The sequence below is a fragment of the Amblyraja radiata genome, chromosome 1 (assembly GCF_010909765.2).
Source record: "Amblyraja radiata isolate CabotCenter1 chromosome 1, sAmbRad1.1.pri, whole genome shotgun sequence".
Taxonomy (NCBI): Eukaryota; Metazoa; Chordata; class Chondrichthyes; order Rajiformes; family Rajidae; genus Amblyraja; species Amblyraja radiata.
The window spans coordinates 181,927,255-181,933,639 of NC_045956.1; the positions used below are offsets into that span (position 1 = coordinate 181,927,255).

The 6,385-nt window shown below is 51.2% G+C and overlaps 1 long non-coding RNA gene across 1 annotated transcript; it reads left to right on the forward strand.

The window, feature by feature from the left end:
- Positions 1–252: 252 nt before the first annotated feature.
- Positions 253–4,778, forward strand: LOC116977471. The gene is made up of 3 exons (XR_004413228.1): positions 253–359; positions 4,505–4,509; positions 4,768–4,778. It is a non-coding gene; the product is annotated as an uncharacterized LOC116977471 (long non-coding RNA).
- Positions 4,779–6,385: the final 1,607 nt, after the last annotated feature.

Here is a 6,385-nt window from a genome sequence, read left to right on the forward strand (position 1 = left end):
CAGCGCCGAAGAAGCATCGCCGCGGCCAGTGGTCTACAGTCAACGCAGATGGTGCTACTACCATCAACGCTACGGACCCGAAGCCCGAAGATGTCGGAGCCCCTGCTCGTACTAGGGAAATGCCTCTGCCGATCGTCCATAGAGGCAAACGCGATCGGCCCAAACGAACGCTTCTACGTCCGCGAGTGCCATTCCGGCCACCGTTTCCTGGTGGACTCCACTGCCAATGGCAGTATCCTGCCCCCGAGTGCCCGAGATATTCGCGCCGGTAAGGAAGGACCCGTCCTCTCGGCTGTTAACGGGAGCGACATTCACACTTACGGTATGCGGACCCCGAACCTAAATTTCGACTCCCGCCCGTACAGATGCTGACGTCACCCAACCGATCCTGGGGGCTGACGTCTTGCGCACGTTCTCCCAGTTAGTCGATGTACGAGGCGGACGCATGGTCCCTGTGTCGGACCTGTGCCCTGCCAAGCTGAGTAATCCGTCCACGCCCCTACAGCAACTCGACGAGGTAGCTGAGATCCAGCAACATTTCGCAGCCCTGCTCGCCGACTTCCCAGGGTTGCTCACGCCCCGGTTCAACAGGGTCGCGCCCCGTCATGGCGTGGTCCACCACATTCCCACCGAGGGCCAACCAGTACATGCCCGCGCCCGCCCGATTAACTCTGGTCCGGTCCCCGGTCTCCGGTAGGAAAGGTCGCTCCAATCCAGCTGGTAGGCCGCGAGGTCGGTGGCGAGGATGCGACACGGGGAAATAGTCGCATCCTCGCCAGGAAGAGACTGGGAAACGGTTTCCCCTTTACCCCTCCCCCCTCCCCCACATAGAAAAGCTAAAGTAACCTCAAAACAAACAGTTTAGACAAACTAAAATAAAAAAGAAGGGACAAAAACGGGCAGGCCATAGGCAGTGGCGCCTTCAATGCAGCGCCCCTAGTGGTCAAGCCGCACGTCTTTGGGATGCAGGAGGGAACCGGTGCGCCCATAGTGAGCAATCCACGTGGTCACAGTCTATGCTTTTTAATTTTAGTTTATCGATACACACCGGAAACAGGCCCTTCGGCCGCACCAACCAACGATCCCCGCACATTGACACTATCCGACACACACACACACACACACTAAGGACAATTTTACATTTCACTTGACAACCCGTTGGGTCCCCGTTGTGACGCCATTTTGGCGATCTGAAAATGGCGACCTCATCCTGTCAGTTGGGAGAGAATTGCCGGGCATTTTAATCTCCACGATTTAAAGACATAAATAGACTTCCTAAGCAAACTTAGGTTGAGCTCAGGCACGGAACTCGCTATCAAAATATGGAGGGGACCGGGGGACAGGGGGGACACAATTTTTTGGCGGGACAGGCAGAGGTGAGCTGGGTTTTGCGCTACTTCTCCGCGCTTGCTGTGGGCCTGGGGGTACCGTGCCCGTCTGACTCCCGACCTCTCTGGCCACCCGTGGGGGGGGGGGACGGGACAGCGCCGGAGACCCGGCCGGGATCGATCCCGGCTGCGGATGAAGCGCAGGTCTGCCGCGTCTCCCTCCTCCAATCACCACGCTCTATCCTCAGTCCCACCCTCCCCTCCTCCCTCCTCCAATCATCGCGCTGAATAATCATGTCCCGCCCCCATTGCCTGCTGACCGACGTCTCTCTCGTCCAATTGGTGCCCTTGATCTGCAGCCCCACCTCCACTGTCTCGCAGAAAGCAGAGATTTTAAAATCCGGATGACAAAAACTTGGGGGGGATGTCCCCCACCTCTCAAAACATGGGGGGGACGTGTCCCCTCTGGCCCCCCCCCCCCCCCCGGGTTTTCCGCCCCGGTTGAGCTGTGCAGTACCGGGAAGTCCCAGTTTGGAATCTTGGTCTGTATTAGCTTGAGTATGGATGAAGGTTGGTGACAGCAAGGTGTTAGCAGTTGGAAATGGGATCAATAATCAGCAAGAATTAACTGGCCACTGGATGAGTGCATGTGCTTTTGAGAGTGGTTTGGCGGCAGGGTCAGTTTTCTCTCAAAGTGCCCATAACTCCGACTACACAGTTAAACATGCTGGTCTTCAACTTCACCCAAACATCAAACATGACCCCGACTTCAGCTTCCTGCCACACACCCAAACATTGCACTATCGTGTACCGTTTAGGCTGTATTTGGGGAACATACATACATACAAGATGAGACTTTTAGTTATATACTAGACCAAGTGCAGACCCGTTGGGTCTGCTCCCCCAATGGTGTGATCCCCCAACCCAAGATTCCACCATGCACCCGTCTCCTCCAATGGAACTGAAGCCATTCCCAAAAGTAAGATTCCAGCACTCCCCTGCCTCCCTCAGCAGAGGATTAAAAAAAAAATCAAATTGCACCTCCCCTGCCTGCTGCAGCAGTGAAAAGTTCAGAGTGTTCCTGTCTTGCAACGTTGTTTCGAAGTGTGTTGGAAGGTGAGATGTAAATGGAGAAGCCAGTTTATGTCTGAAATACTGGGGGGTGGGGGGGGGGGGGGGGGGGGGGGGGGAGAGAAGGATTTGATTAAAAACGTGTACTTCAAGACGACGAAATGTAATGAGGAGCAGATACTTAGAAAGAAAAGGGAAATCTCTACCGAAATGGAAAAGATCTCGGAGATTGAGCGTCTGGATTGGGCGTGGCAGTGAATCAAAGGAAGAAATGCAGCCGGCAGCCGTACATGTAAATGGATCCATTGCGATTGGACATCTGGGAGCATCGGCCATTCCGATTGGACATCGGCGAGTATCGGGCACGAATCAAAAGGCAGAAAGGGAGCCGGACGGCAGCCGGACGGATAGCACCAGAGTTTTATAGCTATGATGATGATGATGATGATAGATAGATGATAGATAGATACCGAACCTGTTCGTCTTTGGAGTGTGGGAAGAAACCGAAGATCTCGGAGAAAACCCTCGCAGGTCACGGGGAGAACGTACAAACTCCGTACAGACAGCACCTGTGATCAGGATCGAGCCCGGGTCTCTGGCGCTGTGATGCAGTAGCTCTACCGCTGCGCCACCGTGCCGCCCAAGGACAGTTTGAGGTGCGAAGGACTACCATAGATTCAGTGCTCCATCTACTGGCATAGAATGTAACGGCACGCAGGAAGACTTTAGCTGGACTGTCCATTTTCATATCCATATCTCCAGCAATGATCTGTTGTTCTTCATTCTCGATTAGTCCGGGTGTGAGGGGTTATGGGGAGAAAGCAGGAGAATGGGGTTGAGAGGGAAAGATAGATCAGCCATGATTGAATGGTGGAGCAGACTTGAAAGATCTCTTTTTAGTTTAGTTTAGTTTAGTTTAGACAATAAACAATAGACAATAGACAATAGGTGCAGGAGTAGGCCATTCGGCCCTTCAAGCCAGCCCGTTCCTGCCTTCTCCCCATATCCCCTGACTCCGCTATTTTAAAGAGCCCTATCTAGCTCTCTCTTGAAAGCATCCAGAGAACCGGCCTCCACCGCCCTCTGAGGCAGAGAATTCCACAGACTCACAACTCTCTGTGAGAAAAAGTGTTTCCTCGTCTCCGTTCTAAATGGCTTACCCCTTATTCTTAAACTGTGTGGCCCCTGGTTCTGGACTCCCCCAACATCGGGAACATGTTTCCTGCCTCTAGCGTTTCCAACCCCCTTAACAATCTTACATGTTTCAATGAGATGCCATCTCATCCTTCTAAACTCCAGAGTGTACAAGCCCAGCCGCTCCATTCTCTCAGCATATGACAGTCCCGCCATCCCGGGAATTAACCTTGTAAACCTTCGCTGCACTCCCTCAATAGCAAGAATGTGCTGTGTCAAATTAGGGGGAAATTAGTTTAGTTTAGAGATACAGCACGGATACAGCAATCCCCGCACATTAACACTATCCTACACCCACTAGGGATATATTTTATATTTACTAGGCCAATTAACCTACAAGCCTGTATGCCTTGGGAATGCGGGAGGTAAACGAAGATCTTGGAGAAAACCCACGCAGGTTCAAGTTCAAGTGAGTTTATTGTCATGTGTCCCTGATAGGACAATGAAATTCTTGCTTTGCTTCAGCACACAGAACATAGTAGGCATTGACTACAAAACAGATCAATGTGTCCTATACTATAATTTAAATATATACACACATGAATAAATAAAATGATGAAGTGCAAATAACAGATAATGGGTTATTTTATTTCGGAGTCACATGAGTGACTACGTGAAGAAGGGCCGTCCGTCTGCGTGCGCGTCATTACGTCTGAAAGCAACGCGCGCAACGGACTGGAGAGGCACTGCGTCCTCCCAGCCGTTGGGATTTTAAAAAGGGTAAGAAAAGTTGAACCACTTACCCTGCGCTTTCTGTTCGGGCTAAGGAATTATTTGTTTTTCAGAGCCCCAAAAAATGTCGAAGAGACGGTCCGCGGGGAAACCGGCTGCCGAAGACCGCAGCATTCCCGGTAGCGGACGACGGTCATTTTCGCCGACATTGCCGCCGGCGTTAGAACCGGCAGCAGCAGACTTGGTGCAGGAGGAAAGCACCGTGGTGGTCCCGGCGGGACGTAAAGCCACCCATAAGTCTGCCAGACCCGTAGACTCGGATGAGTCCGGGGAAGAGGGATACCCTCCCTCATCGGGAAGTGTCCGAGGACGACTCTCCCACATGGAGCAGCTTGTGGAGAAGCTGCTCCACAATGATAAACTCCGGAGAAAGGGGCAATATCAGCACGAGTCCCTTCTACAGCCTCATACTCTGGGCAGCAATATGTCTTTCCCATGGAAGGGGGAAGTACATACGGGGATTACCCGGATTCAGAGTTTGGAAGCACAAGGGGGGAACACTCCCAGGGGAGATTGGAGGAAGTACCTCTACAATCAACTAAATTTGCGATTACCACATCACTGGGAGCTCCCTTGGATGAAGACCTAGCAAGTAACATCAACTACTTGGCGTCTCATCAACTCAAAGATCTCGTCATGGAAGAAACCCTGAACAGGTACCCCCCACCATCTAGCTGTGCTTCCCTCAAGGTTCAAGCGGTGAACCGTATAATTTGGGGGCAAATAGGTCCCATCATCAGGAACCAGGAACTGAAGTTCCAAAAAGTATTAAACCTGCTGGGGTCAGGAATTACTTCGTTTGCAGGAGGTGTGGAAGGAGGCCTCCTCACTGAGCGGGAACAGGATACCATGGCACTGCTATGTAATGCCCGCTTCGAATAAACTGCATTCGGAAAGAAGCAATAAAACCGGCAATAAATTCGAAGTTTGCAGCTCTTTGCAAAGCTAGCGACATCCAGCCCGCAAACTACCTGTTTGGGGAAGACCTGTCAAGACAGGTACGGGACCTGGATGATGAGGCAAAAACCGTGCGTCTCATAACAAGAGGTCAGGCCACACCCAGGGGTCCATCCACGAGATTCCACCCCTACAGCTCTCGGCGTTTTACACCTAGAGAGCCAGGCACCGGAGGAAGATTCACACCTGAGTCAAGGTCTTTTTTAGGGGCAGGCCCCAGCAGGCCAACAGCGAGGATGAGGAGAGAGCAACCACCAGCTCTGCTCCCCAAACCTCGCGGACGAAAACCAGCGCCACGCCGCCAGCAACAACAGAGGTAAGTCAAACCAGTTCCTCAGTGAACATACCAGACGAACCTCACTTACAGGTGGGTGGAAGGTTAAAATACTTCTTAAAAGAATGGTGTTAGAAACATAGAACATAGAAATTAGGTGCAGGAGTAGGCCATTCGGCCCTTCTAGCCTGCACCGCCATTCAATATGATCATGGCTGATCATCCAACTCAGTATCCCGTACCTGCCTTCTCTCCATACCCTCTGATCCCCTTAGCCACAAGGGCCACATCTAATTCCCTCTTAAATATAGCCAATGAACTGGCCTCGACTACCCTCTGTGGCAGAGAGTTCCAGAGATTCACCACTCTCTGTGTGAAAAAAGTTCTTCTCATCTCGCTTTTAAAGGATTTCCCCCTTATCCTTAATCTGTGACCCCTTGTCCTGGACTTCCCCAACATCGGGAGCAATCTTCCTGCATCTATCCTGTCCAACCCCTTAAGAATTTTATAAGTTTCTATAAGATCCCTTCTCAATCTCCTAAATTCTAGAGGGTATAAACCAAGTCTATCCAGTCTTTCTTCATAAGACAGTCCTGACATCCCAGGAATCAGTCTGGTGACCCTTCTTTGCACTCCCTCTATGGCAATAATGTCCTTCCTCAGATTACAGGTGGGGGGAAGGTTAAAATACTTCTTAAAAGAATGGTGTTGGGTTACTAAGGATCCATTCATACTGCACAGTATAGAAGGATTCAAAATTGAGTTCAATTTGAATTCATCACCACCACCAACACATTCTAATATTCGCACATATGTCTTTTCCCAAAAA